Below are 21775 nucleotides of genomic sequence, written 5' to 3'. Positions count from 1 at the left end.
GGCCTGGCTTTCAAGGATGGCTAGTATTCGACCAGAAGATAAACTCCAAGTAGGAGGAACAGTGAGCAAGGTAGAAAATTGAAAACAAGCCCGGACAAGTAAAGGAAAATAAGGGAACATGCTGAAGGAACGGCAAACAGCGTGGCTCCAGGGGAGGGGAGGTTCCCGATAGGTGCAGTGAATGTGAGGTTGGGGTGAGGCCTGAAATCAAGATTGAAGCATTTGGACTTGACTTGATGAACTCTGCAGACCACTGAGTAAGGTAAAAACAAGATCAGAGGACTGAAAGATTTCAATGACGAGACGATGTAGGCAGTGTTGGAAGAGATGCGAATTTAAATAAGAGAATGAATTAGGAAGCTATTCAGGAAAGAGGTCATGACAGCCTGAGACGGTGGCCATAGCAGCACCAGGAAGGAGAGAGAGCCCGGAGGAGAAAGATGTTATAGAGATGTTATGATGAAAACAGCCCGGGCTTACCTAGTGCCTACTACGCACCAGGCACTGTTTAAAGCCTTCATATGTATTAACTCTATTTAAATAATCTTCACCACAACCTTATGAGGTAGGTACTGTTAAGATTCCCACTTTGCAGATGAGCAAACTGAGACAGTGAGGTTAAGGAACGTGCCTAAGGCTCACGGCAGAGCCAGAAGTGTCTCATTATGTTGATGCTTGAATGTGGTAGGTGTTTAATTCAGGCATAAAGAAATCTATTTCCCTGACTGATGAAGACATATGGAAATACCCCGATCAGTGCTCAAACCTGACAAAGCCTTCCGCGCATATTCTAGGGTGCCAGGCCACAAGACAGAATTTCTGTCAGGTCACTGCTGCTCCCTTTGGGCCACAGAAATGTCCAAGTAGCATAGGTACTTCCTTTCTCCTTCCCAGGCCCTGCTCCCATGCCTCCCCACACCCTTTAGCTTCTAAGGAACTTCCAGATCACTGCACTCTGTCCATAATGCCTTTGGTAAAACAGCATCACACTGGTTAGCACTTCGGGTTTTCTGTATTATTCTATGATTTTCAACCTATTTCATCTCATGGCACCTATAAACTACTAAAATTCTGCAGCACACCAAAAAAAAAAGGTATAATTTTGCTTCATACACACCAGACGGCTATGGTTGTCGTGGCTATTGTCATTTTTCTTATCTGACGGTCTACGGGGAAAGAGGTCAGCGCCCCTGACTACATAGTCAGGTATTCCAAGTTTTAAAAACTTGCGCACACCGGTTGAAAACCGCTGTTCTAGGAGAAGGCAGCCTGAGAGTAGCAGCCAACTGCAGATAAACGGAGCCAGCCAGCGTGACCTCCCGCCCTGTGATGCAGTTCTGATGCTTTCTCTTGGCTGTCCCGTCTGCCAGGACTTCCTGAAATTCGGAGCGAGTTTTTGCCGGCGGTGTCAGACTCGGGCACTTTCCTCTTTTTCTTTCTCTCTCCCACGTGGGGTTTGATGAAGGGTTTCATCGGTGCTGCCCAGCTTGACATTTGCTTCTTCCATTTGATTAGTGAGCTATCAGGAGCTAATTTATCCAGACCGTCAGCTCTTTAATACTTGGCCGCGATGCCAGCACATTCTATCAGCATTCTCGTATTAACACCTCTCATCTCAGGAGACTTGCATTCGGGTGAGGCTGACGGGAAAGGTCACAAGTGGGCTCGATTAGTGACTAGAGGAGATTAATTAAGCATTATAAATAGAATTGTCTGTTGCATAGTGGAGTATATTTCCTTATGTTAATTTCTAAGGTCATAAATTGAGTCCTTAACCTGACCTCTCTCAAAGGTTATTTAAAACAGCTGGTGGCCTACTGTACCCAGAGACAGGACAGTGTTTAATTCAGGGCTGAAGTAATTATTTAATTATGGAAATATCAGCAAAATTACCCTGAGACTAGGCTAATTATTTTGTTTGCTGGAAAAGAAAAGAAAGAAGAAACAATGAGAAAGCCACAGAATGAAACGGCAATTATCTAATTGGCTAGAGGGAAGGCTTGCCCCTGCAGTGTTTAGGGTTTGGCAAAAACGTCTCGCACTGCTCTCCAGAATTTCTGGGTTCAGCAAAAAACCTCAAGCCTATTTTGACAACCGGCTGTTTTCCCCCTTCACACTTAAGCCAGTGTTTGAAAGAAGATCAGAATCCTCCCATTTCTCACTTGTTTACACTCAACTCATCAACGTGTTGGTTTTTTTACGTTTGTTGATATCCAGAAATCTTTTTAAGAGCATCTCTACAAGCCTTCTTCAGGCCACGGGGGCCATGCGCTGGGCCAACTGCCATCACAGCTTGGACATGAAAGCTCTCAGTTTCAGCTTAAAACCCAGGAAAGAGTTTTGAGTGAGACCCACTGGATTTTCCTGCCTGCAGCTCCCCTGAATGCAGGAAAACAGGGCTAAGAGGGCTACTGTCTGTTTCTAGGTGTTTCCTCCACAGATTCAAAGGGCCCTTGCAACCTTTGGTCCCATCTCACCAGTTTTCATAGTTTACAGAGCACAGCTAGAGCTGCTTCAGATGCTTTGGACAATTGCCAGAACTTTGTTCCACATCCTCTCCTCGCTGCCCTGGGTAACCTGCCTGACGCTCTCATTTGCAGAGAATCTGTCTTTTCTCTGCAGGCCCATAGAAAACACTTTCAGAAGTGATTTGCTACTCTTTGCAGGGTCTGGGGTGGGTAGGAAGGTATCCTGTAACAGGTGCAGTGCAGCATCCGTTTTCCATCCACAGGATGAATGGTTTTCCCGTTTTAAAAGTGTGCCTTGAAGCGGTCACACTGTGGGGTTTGACAATTATGAGGTTCTGCAGTGAGCATCCAGTAGTGCTCCCGTGAATGTGAGCACCCTGCTTGGATGGTGCCCTTCCCCACTTATTCTCTGATTAGAAACCACCACCCTAATTCCTCTCTACAAAGGCTTGTAATAGCACATTTCTAACTGTTTTTCTTTTGATGGCATTTTTAAAAAATTAAAATGCATTCCTCCTTGTAGAGTTTGGCAGGACCTTTCAGGAGCTGGTAGTATACCTGCTCATGCAAAGACCAGGTGATTGCTTCTACCAACCACCACCTCCAGTCTGTTTCTCAGAAGGAGAAGGAAGCCCAAGAATTCCAGGGAGATGTCCAGCAGCACTGCAGCTTCTAGGAGGAACGGACACCATTTGCTTACTACAACCCTCAGGGATGGTCATTTATGATGAGAGTGTAAACTAGATCATGACTTGATCACCTGGGCCACCTTTTCACAAGAGTTGAGAAAAACCTGACTTCCTGGGACTTGGGTGCACATTGCTTAATAATTTAAATTATTTTTATGCCTCCTATTTTTCTTCCTCCTACACCTCATAGTTGAAAAGATATTTGTGTACCAAGAAAAATGCATGGCATTAGAGAATATAACTATTTTCCATGTCTAATTAATTGAAGACTTAATCTGATCATAAGCATGACGTGGCTACCCTCATGACTAGATTGAAGTGATATAATTCCATGAAGCAAAAAGAAGTATAACTTTATTTAGCCTGTGTGGGGAAGAGTAAAACCAAACGTTTGCAGATGAGAGCAGCCAGGAGAAGCAGGAGATGTCATATCTAGAGGACGTGAAACTCAGCAGATTCACATTATTTTGCTTGGGAGTAAAAATGTGGAAGTGAGCCGAGTGACTAAATGTGTGATGGGGATGACCAGCAGGGCCAGTGGGAATGAGAGAACAGCTGCACCACTCAAGAGCCACTTCTCAACTGCAGCAGCCTTTGTATCCTCAGACCTCCTCCATACCTCTGCTAGTTGCTGAGCTGTCAAGATCCAAGCATCTCACGAACCACCTTAAAACCTTTCACCAATAAGACGTTGTGAAACATAGCTTTTTTGTATATTCTCCATTTAGAGAAAAATTTTAATCCTCAAAAAATACAGTACAGGGTTAAATAAGAGAAATGTCTGTATGGCTTAAAAAATATATGCTAATCATCATCCAAGCTTTCTGAGAGTCATAATGTCCATAAATAAGAGAAACGTCTTCCAATGTCACATCCTTAACCACCAAGTTCATCTCCGTTATTATAACGTATTTCCTTACAAATCCTTTCTTGATGTGTGTACACATACATGTACACAGATGCAGAGTTTTGTTTGTGACTCTAATATAAATATCACACTATTTGTCTAATGCTACAACTAGATTTTCAACTCAACAATATACCAGACACATCATATATGTCACATCTTTCTATGTCAGTGTTTTTAACCTTCACTTTTTTTTTAATAGTTGTATAGTATTTTAATTCCCTAGATAGAGGTGCCATAATTTATTTAATCATTCTACTCATGGACATAGGTTGTTTCACTTATTTTCCTGTTAGTGTTTTGATCCCTGGACAGGCATACCTTGAAGATATTACAGGTTCGGTTCCAGAGCACGGCAATAAAGCAAGTTATCACAATAAAGCAGGTCACGAAAATTTTTTGGTCTCCCAGTGCATATAAAAATTATGTTTATACTATACCATAGCCTATTAAGTGTGCAATAGCATTATGTCTAAAAAACAATGTATATATCATAATTTTAAAATACTGTATGGCTTTAAAAATATATGCTAATCATCATCCGAGCTTTCTGAGAGTCATAAGCCTTTTGTTGGTGGAGGGTCTTGTCTCAATGTTGATGGGTGCTGACAGATCAGGGTGGTGGCTGCTAAAGAATGGGTTGGCTGTGGCAATGTCTTAAAATAAGACAACAGTGAAGTCTGCCACATCAGTTGACTCTTCCTTTCATAAGTGATTTCCCTGTAGCAAGCACACAACACTGTCTGGTAGCATTTTAGCCACAGTAGAACATCTTTTGAAATTGGAATCAGTCCTCTCACACCCTGCCACTGCTTTATCAACTTAGTTTATGTAATTTTCCAAACCCTTTTTCGTCATTTCAGTAATCTTCACTGCATCTTCACCAGCAGTAGGTTCCATCTCCAGAAACCACATTCTTTGCTCATCCATAAGAAGCAGCTCCTCATCTGTGAAAGTTTTACCATGATACTGCAGCAATTCAGTCACATCTTCCAGCTCCACTTCTAATTCTAACTCTCTTGCTATTTCTACTACATCTGCAGTTACTTCCCCATGGAAGTCTTGAACCCCTCAAACCATCCATGGGGGTTGGAATCAACCCCTTCCAATCCCTGTTAATGTTGATATTTTGACCTCTGCCATGAAACAGAAATGCTCTTAGTGGCATCTAGAATGGTGAATCCTTTCCAGAGGTTTCCAATTTATTTTGTCCAGATCCATCAGATAAATCACCATCTATGGCAGCTATAGCCTTACAAAGTGTTTTCTTAAATAATAAGACTTGAAAATCAAAATTACTCCTCGGTCCATGGGCTGCAGAATAGATGCTGTGCTAGCAGGCATGAAAACATTAATCTCAGTGTTCATCTCCATCAGAGCTTTTGAGTGACTTGGCACACCGTCGATGAGCAGTAATATTTTGAATGGAATCTTTTATTCTGAACAGTAGGTCTCAAGAGCAGGCTTTAAAATATTCAGTAAACCATGTTGTAAACAGATGTGCTGTCATCTAGGCTTTGTTGTTCCATTTATAGAACACAGGCAGAGTAGATTTAGCAATAAATTCTTAAGGGCTTAGCATTTTTTGAATGGTAAATGAGCACTGGCTTCAACTTAAAGATAACAGCTGCATTAGCCCCTAACAAGAGAGTCGGCTTGTCCTGTAACACTTTGAAGCCAGGCACTGACTTCTCCTCTCTAGCTATCATGGCATCTTCCGATGTAAGTGGGTTTTGTCACACTGAGGATCTGTTGTTTAGTGTAGTCAACTTCGTTATTTTAGCTAGATCATCTGGATAACTCATGGCAGCTTCTACATCAGCACTCACTGCTTCACCTCACACTTTTATATTATGAAGATGGCTTATTTCCTTAAACCTCATGAACCAACCTCTGCTGGCTTCAAACTGTTCATCTGCAGCTTCTTTACCTCTCTCAGCCTTCAAAGAATTAAAGAGAGGGCCTTGGTTTAAGGGAATGTCGTGGCTGGTTTGATCTTGTATCCAGAACACTAAAACTTTCTCCAGATCAGCAGTAAAGCTGTTTGCTTTCTTAACATTCGTGTGCTCACTAGAGCAGCACTTTTAATTTCCTTCAAGGACTTCTCCTTTGCATTCACAACTCGGCAGATTGTTTGGTGCAAGAGGCCTATGCCTTCCTCACCAAGCTTAATCATTCCTACCTTTGATCTAATGCGAGAGGCTTGACTCTTCCATTCACTTGAATACTTAGAGGCCATAGTAGAGTTGTTAACTGGCCTGATTTCAATGTTGTGTGTCTCAGGGAATAGGGAAGCCCAAGGAGAGGGGGAGAGATGGGGTAATGGCAAGTCCGTGATCAGTCATAACACACACATTTGTTAAGTTCACAGTGTTATATGGGCACAATTTGTGGTGCCCCAAGACAGTGACAACAGTAACATGAAAAATCACTGAGCACAGACCACCATACTGTGAGGATTATCAAAATGTGACACCGAGACATGAAGCAAGTAAATGCTACTGGGAAACTGGCGCGAGTAAGCTTGCTCAGTCCAGGGATGCCACAAATCTTCAATTTGTGGAAAACGCAGTGTCTGCAAAGTGCAGTAGAGCAACGTGCAATAAAACAAGGTATGCCTGTATGTGTCTCTGTGTGAACACACAAATCTCTCTGCTTCTAGTTAACAATCCTAGAACATTTTTGATGTTTTTTTCTAGGATTGTTAACCAGAAGTGGAAAGATTTGTGCGTTCAAACGCTCTGTCTCACTGATCTGTCTACACCTGTGATAATCCCGTATAATAACTTTATAGTAGATTTTAACATCTGGTAGGGAAAGTCCCTCTCCCCATAGTAAGCTTTTTCAAAATGCCTATCATTTGCACACATGTTCTTTTCTAAATGACTTTTAGAATTGGTTGTCAAGTTTAATTTTTAAATGTTACTGGGCTAGCATCATGTTCCAAAATTAATTTGATGAGGCTCCCCACTTATCACGTGTCTTCCTAATCAAGCTGAATTTTACATATTCAAGAGAGTTTAATCATTTTCTTTATATGGGTCTTCTATACTTCCTGTTAAGTGTCATGATGGATATACTTTTCAGTTCTGTGACTATTCTGAGTGAAGTTCCTTTTTAAAATATTCTCTAATTGGCTATTATGGGATAGAACTATTAGTATTTTTTTTTTTTTAATCTTTAGTTGGCTGCTTTACTGAACTCTCTTACCAGTGGCTTTTTCCCCCCAGTAGGTTGTCTTGCATCTCATGAAATTTTTTCTTCATATTATTTTCAGGTAAGGGTCATTCTGTCCCTTCCTTTCTAATATTTTTCTTTCTTTTTTGTATTTCACTTTATTAACTAGAATCAATGTGCATTCTCATTCCCACTACATTGTGAATAGTAACTGGGATAGTAGGTATTCTTCTGTCTTACCTGCTTTTGTCATCATGCATCTAATATTTTATTAATTAGTATGAATATGTCTACTGTACATTTCTGGTAGATACCCTTTACCAAATTAAGGAAGTTTCATTTGGATTATGATTATTGATAAATGTTGAACATAATGTTTTACTCTCCTCTGAGATTATAGCCCTTTCAGTATTTCAAAAGTCATGTATTTGGGTCCTTTCTTTTAGAATTGCTGAACATTTGCCTATTTGGTTGATTTTGTTTGAAGAATTAATTTTTTGATTCATTAAGCCTATTTCTTGCTTATTTTCTATTTTATTAATTTCTGGCTTTAGCTTTGCCAATCATATTACTTTCTATGGGTTTACTTTATTGTTTCTTTCCTTATTTTGTTTCTTTATTTGAAAACTTAACGTACTTGTTCCTTTATTTTTATTGTTTTATAATCCACGGATTTGAGGCTATAAATTTCCCCCGGATTACTGTTTTGTCCATATCCAAAATGTGTAAAATGCAGAGCAGTAGTTGTCATTTATTTATAAATAATTTGTAATTTGTTTCATTTCCACTTTAACCAGTTTTTAGAGGATTCATTTTAAACTTCTGAGTGTCTGTTTTTTTGTGTGTGTGTGTTTTTTTGCTGTATCTTTATCATCAATTTCTAATTTTATTATAATAAGAAAAAATTTTAAATGTGGACTGTATCCTGTTGAGCTTTTTAAAAATTCTTACTTATGGCTAACCAGTGAATCAGTTGTATACGTCCCATACCTGGTGTTTGAAAGAATGTATACACTCCGTTGGTTAAAAAGCATGCATGTATGTATTTGCTTAAATCCCTGTTCTTTTCTAAAGTGGTGTCCCTTTGACCTTTGGTCTCTGAGAAGCCGCTTTGTCTTGCTTAATACCATTTGCCTCAGTTTCCATTTTGTGTTTAATCCACATTGCTATCTATATGTTTACATCTGTCTGCTGTCTTTCGGTCCTTTTATTTTCATACTTTCCAGGCCATTTGAAATATATTCATCTCTTGTAAAGAGTATATAGTTAAATTAATTTACTCAATTTGAGAGTCTGTCCCTTTTCATACACACCTTTAAATTTTGTTTGTCCAAAGTGATGTGAGAATGGGATTGAAAAACAAATGTGTAGTGAAAGGTTTATAACGAAAAAAACAAGTTATTTGTTTCATTCTCTCCATTGTCCTCTCCTCAGAGCCATCCGCTTTTAACTGCTTTAGTCCTCAGAGGTACCTGTCTACTTTGATTAATATGTTTCTATGGCTCTTTCTTGATTATCAATTGCAGGTCTCATGTATGCAATTATAACTATAACAGAAAAGAATTTAAATACCATACTTACCTACACTCCCTGTCTCTCAACAGAACTATATTGCCATTTTTGGTAAGTTAACAGTATTTATACTGAGTAAGTTTTTGACATTGCAAAAGTCAAGTAGCATAGTGCAATATTACTACATGCCTATCACAGTAGGAAAAACATTTTAAATAGTGACGAACACCAATGAGGATGCAGAGAAATCAGATCGTTCATACACTGCTGGTGGCAATGCGAAATAATACAGGTGCTCCAAAAAACTCTGACGATTTCTTTAAACACTAACATGCAGTTACCATACATCCCACCAATTACACTGCTGAGTATTTATCCCGGAAAAATGAGAACAAATGTTAACAGAAGCTCTATTTGTAATAACCAAAATCTGGAAACCATTTAGATGTCCTTGAATTGGTGAGTAATTAAACAAACTGGGTAAATTCACACCCTGGATGGAATACTACACAGCAGAAAAAAGAAACAAATTATTGACACACATAACAACCTGGATGACTCTCCAGATAATCACGCTGAGTGAAAAAGCCGCCCTGAAAAGACTACATAGGGTTTTATTCCACTCATCTAACACTCTTGAAATAACAAAATTATACAGAAATAGAGAACAGATGAGTGGTTACTAGGGAGTAAGGAGGCAACAAGAAGAAGGGAAATGGGTATTTATGGGTCACTTTTTTGTTTTCTAGCTAATGGATGTATTTTAAAGGACTTTATTTTCTGAAGGATTTGGGGAGAAAAGGGGTGGCAGGCAAGTGTGTCAGCTTAGCATCTTGGTCCAGTCTCCAAGTCACTTCTTCTTTCCCAGGCTGTATGCTCAGTAAACATGACCTCATGCTAGTATTAGCCTAAGCCAACTTACTTATGAAAGCGTATCTGCCATTTAAAAAAATTATGTCAGTTACCTGGGGACAAACATGAAACTGGGTTTTTGTATCAGCTGGTGAAGGATTATTCCTGACACTGATTTCTTCTTCTTCCTGTTATATTTGGGAAAAGTCATAGATCCATAAAGTAATAAGGACTTTTTGGAATATGTGAGTTTTTCCCCAAGGTATGAGTTCCTTGAAGGCAGGAATCTTGTCTTTTTCATTTTTCACTTCGCCTCCTACATCTCAGGAGCATTGGCTTTCATTCTGTTCTTATAACATTTTCCCTACGGCAGGACCCTTGCACAGGATGATCCATCCCCCATCCCTCTGCCGGGAACACTGCCTGTCCCATCCCCCCACCCATGGATTGTCCAGGTCTCTATGAGAGCCATTTCTTCAAAGAAGCATTTTCTAAGTATCTAACAGCAATCAAGCCTGTTAGAAGTTCCATCATGCCTTTCGCCTTTCCTTCAAAGTAATGTTCACAATTTGCAAACATCTATTTATTCCTGTGATATAGTTCTTTAAGTTGAAATAGATTTCTTTCTTAGAGAACTTCTTAGTCTTTAATTCTAATATATCCAGTAAGTTATTTCTCAAATTTAATTTGACCATCACTGGATGTATTTGTGGCAATAATGTTTTGTGGGACCCTGAGAATGTTTAAAACAGGAATTCTCAAGCTAAGCTGCCCATTACAATCTCCTTAGGATCCATGCCAATCAAACCCTTCCAAGACCAATCAAACCTGAGTCTTGGTAGGGTAGGGACTCAGGACGAAATGTTTCAAAAGCCACTCGGTGACTCCAACACTCATGGAGGCTGTGAATGTGCTGCCAGTTTTTAGTATCTATCCCCCCGCATCAGACTGAGTCTCAGGTGAGCAGGGGCTTTTTGTTCATCTCTGTACTCCTGGTACTTGGCACAGGGCTCCACATATACATAGTAAGTCCTCAATTAATTCCCTGTGAGTCACAATAAACACGGTAAACACAGTCCCCTTGTTTATGGGACTCAGAGGCTAGTGGGGAAATTAAAGCTCACCAACATAAAATGCACTTAGCAGTATAAAGAAAATAAGGCCTGTCATTGACCCAGAGTGTTGAGGCTGGAGTTTTTCACAGGCTTTGTCCAACACCCTCTTTTACTGAATCTCACCTCTCATCCCTTTCCCCTCGAAGTAGTCCACAGTTCTCTTCCCGGACCCCTCCCCGCGTCTTCAGTTTCACCCTCCTGCGTGCCGCCAGCTCCCTGGAGCCCAGTGTCTTTAACACACTTGCCACTGGAAAGTTTCTGCAAAGGTGATCACTCAGTGCTGAGTAGAGCAGCTTATTCCCCCCCCTCGCACCCCCCTCCCCTCCGGAACTTTGGAGCCATGAAGCCTCTTGGCCGAGAGGGAGGCCCACCAGGCAGCTCTTTATTGCCATGCAACTGTGAGATTCCTCCCCACGCTTCCTCCCAGGGAAAAGTCGGCCTGCCAATCGAGATTTAACAGTGGAGCAGTGCACGGTGACGTGCCAAGCCCCCCCTTCCCACCACCCCCCACAACCATCCCCATCACCACCTCACACCACCATCCCACCCCCGGACTGAACAAACTGTATCACTTACCCCCTGGGAGACTGGCAGTTGCTGAGCCCAGACGCCACAGGGGCTGGTGAGTTTCCAGTGGCCGCAGAGGCAGGTCTGGGCTCAAGGCACAGCTCTGTCTGTGGCCGCCTGACTGGGCACAAGGCTGGGACAGCAGATGATGCCCCGCTTTCTGGGCCACCTCCTCCCCTCGGGGATTTTTCTCGATTCCTTTTTTGGCCAGAACCCTTTGCAGCATTATAGTTTGTCAATAGCCCGCGACTGCTTTCTAGAATTTCTCTCCAGGAGACAAGTGTGTTTTTCTAAGAAATAGGTGTTCTAGCCTGAGGCCTAATTTCATGTGAGGGCTCAAAAATGAAACAAAAATAATCACCCTCAGGTCTGGGAGCTGGGGGGCCTCTTCATGCTGTGAGGAGTGCTTCCTTTTGGGAGGTGGGAGGCCGTGGTGGTCCTTTGTGATACTTAAATAAAAATTTTCCAGTTATAAAAATAATGCACGCTCCTTGTATCAGCCAGAGTCCCAGCAGAAAACAGAAGCACACTCGACTTGATTTTCAAGAAAATTTAATGAAAGGGTTATTTACAGATTGGTAAGCAGAGTTCATGGGCGAGGGATAGCAAGGCACACAGGACTAATGCTGACAGAAGAATAAACTTTTATGACCGTTATGGAGGGCAGTTTGGTAATATCTATCAAAATTACAAATGCAGCCCTGGCCGGTGTGACTCAGTGGTTGGAGCATTGGCCTGCGCACCAGAGGGTCTCGGGTTCAGTTCCCGGTCAAGGGCAGGTACCTGGGTTGCAGGTCCAATCCCCACCCCCGTCAGGTGTGTGTGGGAGGCAACCAATCGATGTGTCTCTGTCACATACATGTTTCTCTCTCTCTCCTCTCTCTTCCCCCTCCCCCCTCCCTTCCACTCTCTCTAAAAATCAATGGAAAAAATATACTCACTCAGGTTAGGACAAAAGAAAAAAAAAGAAAAAAAATTACAAATGCAGCTAACCTGTGACCTACCCATCTTTATTAGGGGTATTTACCCTAAAGATACCCTTATAGATGTATAAGATAAAATATGCACAAGATTATTCACAGCGGCATTGTTTTTAAGAGTAAATTGCGTCACATGCAGTTGATTAGAGTAGCATATCTATCAATGGAGAACTAGTTAAATAGATTTTTCACGCACATCTATACACGGCGGCAATAAGAATGTGAAATCTTGTTGTGTACTGACATGGAGAGATCACCAAGATAAATTACATTTTCAAAAACGTTTGAAAGAATACATGTAATATGCTGCCCTTTGTGTAAAATGGATGGAATCTATATTTATATTTGCCTGAGTATGAATATAGAAACCCTGGGAAAATACATAGGACACTCAAAGCAGTGGATACGTGTGGTGGGAGAGCAACACCAGGAACTGGGAAGGTAGCAGACAAGGAATTGAGGGAGACTTACGGCAGCCTCGCTTTTATTACCTCTCGGTTTATGAACCATGTGGATCTATTCAAAACATTAAATTTAATAAAAGGATCAAAAGGAAAAGTAAAGTTCATGGGCTACAGAGGAAACAGTGAGTCAAGAGAAGAAAACGCAGTGGAAGGAGGCATATCAGAGAGAAGGCTGCCATGTAGGAGTCGCTTTTACAGAAAAAGTAAGGCCAGTTAGAAAGACGCTGTGTGTCCCATGCCCCATCCTATGCCTGTTGCTGTCATTTTTGTGACCGTAGAGTGTGAATTTCATGGGGCAGGCTTCTATACTCGATGAAATACCAAGTTTCTCCAAAGGAGCCTTTTGTGGTGCTTGCTTAAGCTATCAGCAAAGTGAAGAGTCTTAAATGACAAGAGTGTTTACACATTTAATTTTCGTGTAACACTAGAACCATAAAAGCTCTCTCTCTGAGATGGGGAATATGTGACACATGCAGTTAATTTCCACATTAAATTATTGAATGAAAAATACACCCATTATCCATCGAGACTCTAGGATTAGGTCAGGTCAAATTTTATTGCTTTTGGCCAAGGGCTTTTGTGAGACTTATAAGGCTAAGAGCAGGTACAGTGTGATCTTTGGTATAAGTTAGAGAGTTAAAATGAGGTCTTGAGTGGGAAAATACTTAGCATTTCAGAGGTAATTTCATGAAAGCCATCGTAAGACTAGCACATCACCGTGTTGACTTAACTGGAGCTTTATAAGATCTCTTTAGCTCTGGTTTCTGAAACTGCCAAGGTCCATGTATCTGCCTGACAATAAATAACCAACCTTTTCTAGATTGATCTGGAATGGATGCTAATTTGAATTACCCCCAAGAAGTTGCTGGCATGGGACCAAATAATTATGGCAAGTGTGTGGGGGTGGGGGGGAGAAAATGTGGATGATTCTGTTGCTCAGGGTTCCAAAAATAAACATTTGATGGGCTAAAGTTGTTTAATAGTATCTGCCTGTGAACCTGGACATGAGCATGAAATCTGGAAAGGCTTTGATTATTCTATTAAAGGAAATGTGTATCTTATAAAAACAGTCTACCAAACAAGGCATTTTGAACAAAGTGCTATCCGTTAAATTAGTTGATGAGAGAAATGTAGTGTTAGGGGTAGCAGGAATGGTAGGAAATATTTATTGAGCTCTTAGTATGTAACAAGCTAAATGTTTTGTGTGTTTTATCTCATTTAATTCTCTCTACAATCTTATAAGGTATGGTCTATGCTTCTCTTCATTTTTTAGAGAAGGTAAATTACAAAGTTGCTTAAGTTACACAGCTAGTAAGTGATAAAGCCAGGATACATATTCCTCCAATGTCCACACTCACAATGACATCGTATTAGACCTCCGTTTATGTTGAAACACATTCAGGCTTTTATTATTCTACAGCAGTGGGTCAGAGCTCACTTATGATCAATAGGTTCTTTGTATTTGATTAGGCCTCTAAATCATCGGCTTGAATTAAGGGAATCCAACCTCTCAGAACTGGTGAAGTATCAGAGGACTAAAAGTAAGATGGAAAATAATTTAGAACACTTTTACGAAGAATTTTCAGCTATATTTACTACAGATCCATACATATTTATTTCAGCTCCATACATCTATATCAGAAATAAGTTAGACTGGCATAATCTCACAGCCAGATTTCAACAAAATGTCTAGATGCTTTCTTCAGTGACTGAAATGACTGTATTTTCAATATGAACCTTCTAGAAGATTAAATAAAATAATCATAAATAGCTATGCATTTAAGTTCCTTATATTGGTCATTTGTTTGGCCCCTCATAATATTCTGGGTCTCTTTCTGAAAATTACCATAGATGTTAAAGGAGTTTATCTCCCTATGGATGTTTATCAACCAAATTTCCTAAAATTTGTTTTCTTTGAGACATTCTAGTTAAACCCGTGTCCCTATTTTGAATTAACACAGGTATAAACTGCTAGTTGAAATGATGGGAGCTTTTATGTGGACCCAGCAGAGATACTCTCTTGTATTATCTTTGTGGTGGAGGAAAAGTCCGATCACATTCTTTATTTTCAAAAACTACATTCAACTCAGATTTTATGAAAAAGAAACCCAAGAGGAGGTCACAGGTATTAAGGTTACATTACAGGAGTAGTGAAAGCTTTCATTTCTGTTACGTCCTTCAAAAATACTTATGCCAGGTATAAACATAATGAGAGACCTAAACTATGATGCAGCCTGTGGTGTTGGTATCCTTCTTGGCTACAAAGGTAAACCAGCTCCTGAAAGATCAGCATAGCTGGAGATGGTTAAATTGATACAAAAACAGAAGCTTCCCCTCCCCCTTCAGGCTGGGTTCGACTACAGGAGTTAAAAATGACTAATAGCAGGAAGATAGGAGGAAGTCATGAGATCATGTTACTTAAAAACACAAAAAGGTAACTGCTTTAAGAATTTTTTTTAAATCTGCATTTTATAATTTGTCTCTCCATCCTATGAGACTCCAAGAAAGCAGCTGGATTGCAATAATCTTAAAATCTCCCCAACAGACAGCTTGAATTTACAGGAAGATGGACTAGACATACTTTTTCCTATTCCTCCTGCTAAGGACAACTAAAACCACTGGAGTGGTGTCAGAGAAAGCCAGCTCAAACAGAAGGTTTAAAAAAATATCCCAGTCTCATAAAATAATATGAAAATGTCCAGCTTTCCATTGAAAACCACTCATAAAAGCAAGAACCAGGATGGACCCAAACTGAGTGAAAGAGGACAATCAATAAATGTCAACATCAGGCAAAAGAAACGTAGAATTTTCTGACGAAGAGTCTGTGGCAGCTGTGACGAATATGTTTCTACAGGCAATCACAAACCTGCTTGGAATTAATGAAGAAATAAAAAGCCTAAGCAAGTAATAGAACATCTTAGCAAAGAAACAGAGGTATAAAGAAAAATGAAATGAAAACTATACAAACGAAAAATGCAATCACTGAAATATGAAGCTCAGTGGAAGTGCTTAAGAGAAGAATGAAGGGATAGAGGGAAAAATTAGTGAACTGAAAGACAGAACAATAGAAATTACCCAATTTGAAAAAGAGAGAAAATACAGTAGACTGAAAAAAATAAATAAACAGAGCCTCACGGACCAGTAGGATGGTAACAGAATTCATGTCATTAGAGTACCAGAAAGAGAGGAGAGAAAGGGCAGTGCTGGAAAAGCACCTAAAAAAATAATGACTGAAAACTTCCCAACACTGGCAAAAGACAGAAACTTACAGGTTCAAATAGCTGAACCCCAAACGGGATCAAACAAACGAAATCTATACCAAGACACAACACAGTGAAATTTCTAAAAACTAAAGATAAGGGGGGAAAATTTTTAATGCAACAGAAAAGGCGATACCTGACCAATAGGATTAAAGCAATTCAAGTGAGAGTGCATTTCTCATCAGGCATCACGGAGTCCAGACAGAAGCTAACAATAGTTTCCAAGTGCTAAAAAAAAAAATTTTAAATTGTCAACCAAGCCAGAATCCTATGCCCAGCAAAATTACCTATCAAAGTACAAACAAGATTTTTTTTTTTCTGTAGATATAGACAGGCTTTTTAAAATTTATATTGAAAGGCAAAGAAACTAAAATAGCTACAATAATTCTAAAAAAGCAGCACAAAATGGGGAAGGGGGATTAGTCTACCCAATTCCAGGATTTACTGTGCAGCTACTATAAGACAAACTGTGGTATTAGGGAAAGGTTAGACAGACATTAAAGATGAGTGGACAGAAGAAATCAGAGAATTAGAGCCACACAAATATGCCCAACTGATTTTTTAAAAAGGTGCGAAAGCAATTCGATTGGGGATAGATAACCTCTTCAACAAAGAGTGCAGAAGCAATTGGATCTCCAGAGACAAAAAAGAACTTTACCCTAAGTTTCCAACCTTGTACAGAAATTAATGCAAAGTGCCAAGAGGATCGTGGACTTAAATGTGGACAGGAATATAAAAAATAAACCTATTAAATTTGTTGGTACCACTGATCACTAGCAAGCTTTTTATTTTATTTTTGTCTCTGTTAATGCAGTGTTCCTCATTCCCCCTCCCCCCAAAAAAGCCTGTGAATGGAATGATTTCCATACATGATTATTACATAATTATTTTGGGAATGCCTGTAATTTTAGAGGTTTCCTTGGGAAGAAGAATTCATTTTCACGTCTCATTTGCTTGAAAGCCTGTTCTGAGAGCCGCCCGAATAAGCCCTGACCACTGACCTCCACGATGAGGAGAAGCTCATCAGCATCTCTTTAAGTGACACTCAAACAGCCTTTATGACCCTTGTTCCTCTTCATTAAGCCAAGTTACCCCCACATCACTACATCATCGCCTTAATACTCTCATTATGCCTAATTTTCCTCTAAAACTTGAATTTAATAAAGGAAGAACAGGCACTATTTTTTTCAACACGAGCAATCAGTTCCCTTCCTCATTCATTTGAACCTGCTCCCAGCTCCTCTACTTGCCAGCTGCCTGACCTCGAGCAAGTACTTAAGCCCTCTGGCCTCAGTTTCTTCCTAAAATAAGAAGGCAACGTTTTTGCTGTTTTCAGAGTCATAAAAATGGGTCTACAGTTACTTCAGTAATATAATTTAAAATAACTGAGTGTGTAATAACCATGAAGCAGGGGGAGAGCTGGGCCCGTTTTGAGAATTGAAGCCCCCAATGAAAGACTTTCCATTGCCTTTGTCCTGAGACATCTCCTTGTTGTAACTGGAAACCTACTAGAATTCTCCCATGTCCATGTTATTTACTTTCTCCTAGGAGAAGGGCTTCAGATAGTTTTAGCCATGCAGAAGGCAGGGTGCGTCCGAGAGGCATTATCCTTCCTATGTGACTGTTTCACTGAATCAAAATATACACCTGTACTCTGCGTGCTTTGTTAGAGAGAAGGAATCCAGCTTCTTACAAATTCTGCGTGTGTGCTTTCCAACTGCACTGTTCTAACTACCCAACAGAAACCGTTTGCCAAAACTTCCCCCGGGTTTCCCGGTATTTGATCATTTTAAATGACCGCCACTTTTCCTTTCGGGTCATTTTATTCCTTCATTGCTAAACAGTCAGACCTAGTTCGCACTGAGGTGGCAAATTCTTTGTTATTTAGTAAGGAATTAACAAAGCTAAGGAATGTGTTTGTGTTTGTTTGATGTTCTGTGAGATCAGAGGATAAAGATTTGGCCCTCTGGATCTTTTGTTCATATTGTCTGATCTAATTCTGGAAAATCAAAATCCAGTAAAAGATAAAAGAATTGGGATTTTTTTTTTTTAATGGCTTTAAGAGGTGAGCCTTTGCTTTAAAATATTAAGGGTAAAAGGGGATGATAAACAGGATAAAATAAAAAGGTTTTACCTTTTTAAAAAATTATATATTTTTAAGTATATATAAAATCAATTTTAGAAAAGAGTTTTTATTTAAAATGGTGATGTGGTGAGATCTAAAAAGCAAAAACAAAACTCACAAAGCACAGAATCATAAAATATATGTAATTAATAAATAAAAAAATCTAGGATTCTGGACATTAACAACTGAAGAAAAGCAAAGATCATCTTGGCTCAACCTGTTCTTTTAAAACTGAGGAAACAGACCCAGACAGATGAAGGGACTTGCTCAATGTCACAAAACTATTTGGCAGATCCAAGATAAAAATCATAGATTCCTGCTCCCAATTCACTATAATTTCCCAAGTAAAAATCACCAGGAACCCCAGAGAGACCTAAAGCCTAGGCTAGGAGCCTCAGGGGTTAATGCACCTAGCCAATAATCTGAGCAATTTGTAGAACTGAGGTGAGATTTCTTGAGTTTGCAGAAGTTGAGAATTCTCAACAAGAGGAGCTTGTTCAACTCTGATCTCCCTGGGATTAGAGTAACATGCTGAGGGCTTTTAGACCCTTGCTACTTCTGCTGACATCAGAGGTTCACACCTCGGCCCTCAGATCCCTGCATTTCTAACTGAGGTGGGCCATGGGAACCAACAATTGGAGCGTGGGAGTTGTCCCTCTCCTGGACCCTGGTCATGATTTTAAGAAACATAAATTCAAGAGTCTGATTTTGCTTTTCATGTAGATTCCCTTTATTATAACCAGATTTATGTGACGATGACTACAACGGTCCATACTCCTTAACGTGCAGATAATATTTCACATACTGGCCCCAACGTACCCTTCCAGCTTGATTTACCACCACATGCCATCTTGCATTCTAAGGCTAAAACCACAGAGTGCTCATCTTACCTTGGACTTGTGCCTTCATGTCCACACGCATGTTGCTCCCTCTGTATGACGTGCCCTTCCACCTTCTCCCAACACCTAGACTGGACAAACAGGTGGCTGGCTGAATGAATGGATGGATGGAAAATGAATGAGTGGATGAACAAATACACTATCATTTGAAGAGTACTAGAAAAACCTGCTATCCTAATGTAGCTCCAGCTCCCATTCAAAGAATTAAAATGTAGCCTCTACTAGCTGAGTAGTCTAGTCATCTTCCCTGTTGGACCACACCAGTGTTGTGATTATCAGCTACTAGGTACATAGCAAATAGTCTAAATAATGATTATGATACTAAAGTTGAAGTAGTGAAGTTGTCAAAAAATTCCTTTTTATTTAATGTTGTGGGGAGCTCAAAGGTTATCCATATAATATTAGTCTCACTCACATGTATTCTGATATACTTGTTTTGAATACAAAAGAGGTGAAATTATACATAGGGTGCAGGTAGCTGCATGACACTGTATTCATCAATGTACAGCATATATGGAAACCCATAACCTATTATGTCTGCAGTAAAGGAACCAGCTTGGAAACTCTATAGTAGAAATTAATATCCTATGTTGCATCTTCCTACTTCTTCAATTAAAATACCTTTGCCCTCCTGGCATAGCTCAGTGGTTGAGTGTCAACCTATGAACCAGGAGGTCTCGGTTCGATTCCTGGTCAGGGCACATGCCTGGGTTTCAGGCTCGATCCCCAGTAAGGGGCATGCAGGAGACAGCCGATCAATGACTCTCATCACTGATGTTTCTATCTCTCTCCCTCCCTCTCCCTTCCTCTCTCTGAAATCAATAAAAACATATTTTTTTAAAAAGTAAACTAAAAATACCTTAGGGGGGAAAAAAACAAATAAATAATTAATTTAAATACATAAATGTAAATAAACAGTCTCAGGGCATGCCTTTATGCAATTAGCCTTCATTCATACTCTGACATAATTGATCGTTAGAGGCATATTTCATTTTTAATTAGAAGTTTAGCTTTCCTCTATGACAGCTGGGCTCAGTGTTTTTGATAATGAAAGAAGGCAGGGAGATAATCTGGGGAAGCAGGCGTATTCAGAGGCGTGGGGTGACTCACTGAAGAACATGTAGTCCCAGTTCTGGGTGAAGGCCAGAAAAAAGGAGTGAGAAGGTCCCGAGGACAACTCTTAACTGCTTCACAGTCTCCGTCCACTCTCATTTCATGCACGTTCAATATTCATGTCAGCCTAGTTTGTCAGGGTATCTTCTCTTTTTTTATCTGAATGAAAATATCTGGAAGGGGAGCCAAAAACTTGGGTTGGTGGTTGCCTCTGGGAAGCAAGCTAAGGGGGACTATAACCTTTGGTAGCGTTTGTTTACTTTCCATATGTGATGTCACTTTTTTTAAAGAAAGGTATCAGATCTGCTACTTTTAAACCTGTATTTTATCCCTTTCAATGGTGAAATAAAGGGTGCACTTAGAAAACTGAGATATTTCCAATGTCTTCTGAAAAATGAAATCTTTTTATACAAGTTCATATATAATTGTAAAATCATTTATCTCCTAATACTAGTCAGATAATTGATGAGTAAATTATATATTTTAAAAATAAATTTCTTTGCAGCATAATGAGATTGCAGCTTGCTAATATATGGTACTTATATTTGTAACAAATGTTTTACTGGGTCACCTTGGCTTTTTACTTGCAAATTGGTTTTCAGCAGAATTATTGGACTATGCAGTTTTATGCTAGATTTTCTGACACAGTAAATACTTAAATAAACTTTTACTTTTTCATTGTCTAGTCCAAGACAGCATTTAGCCAAACCTCCTTACCCCCAGATACACACACATTTTCAACTATTTATCTTCATATGCTACTAAAATTTGTAGATAACTAAATAATCAGTATTAATGTTTGTACATGCTTTTTAAAAATGAAAAGCCTGAAATGTTCATTATTTTTTTATTTTGAGGCTTAAAGAAATTTTTTTAAAAAGGGTACAGACATTTGTAAACAGGACGATGAACCCCTTGATGTGAGGCCTTCCACTAGAAACAATTTGAAAAAAATTGAGCGCTAACCATTAAGAGGCTGGAAACACTCAATTTTAGCCATGACCCAACTCCAGTAAGTTTTTTTCATTTCTATTAAAAATAGAAGACTCTGTTCCATAAAGGGGACAGATAATGCCACAGAGTTAGTCTCAGCTTCTGCCTGGACTCTAGCTTTTGCTTTCATTCACTGCCAGAGCTCGCTGGCAGATGAACTTCAAGGAGAGTCCCCTACCAGGTTTTCCGCAATGAAAGTGGCCACGTTCCGGGTCTAGAGCTGCAGTCACCCGGGTTCCCAGAGTCCTGGGCCTGTTCTAGGAAAGTTAAAGCAACAGCAGGTCCATGCAGCAGAGTTCCCTGGCGTCTGCTGTCAGCAGTCAGATGGTGATTCAAGCATTTGTCAACACCATCCATCAATTACTCTGAGGAGATTCATCTTGGTGACTGGGCTGAAGATTTTTTTTTTTTTTAAAGAATATTTAAAAAGGTCACTGTTCTCAGGTATGCCAGCCCTTCCTGGGCAATCTAAGTTATTTGAGCACAATGGTGGTGAGTGAGCTGGGCAGACCACCCCAAATATTACAGGCTCTATAGAAAACAATGGTTTTGCACCATGTATCACAAAGGCAAGAGGTATCTATGGGAGCTGAAGTCAGGAATTATACAGCTGAATTATGATAGCTGCACCTACCAGCTGTTGGGAAGTCACTA

General features: G+C 39.8%; 1 protein-coding gene across 1 annotated transcript in view; it reads left to right on the top strand.

Moving 5' to 3' along the window:
- Positions 1-21775, top strand: part of ANKFN1 (ankyrin repeat and fibronectin type III domain containing 1) — a gene marked incomplete at its 3' end in the record, with an annotated part of 128747 nt that overhangs the window by 27512 nt on the left and 79460 nt on the right. The gene's annotated exons all lie outside the window — the stretch shown is intronic.

The sequence above is a fragment of the Miniopterus schreibersii genome (genome assembly GCF_964146895.1).
Source record: "Miniopterus schreibersii genome assembly, chromosome: 16".
Classification (NCBI taxonomy): Eukaryota; Metazoa; Chordata; class Mammalia; order Chiroptera; family Miniopteridae; genus Miniopterus; species Miniopterus schreibersii.
Note: the sequence above shows the minus strand (reverse complement) of the source record. Positions and strands in the feature narration are given on the sequence as shown.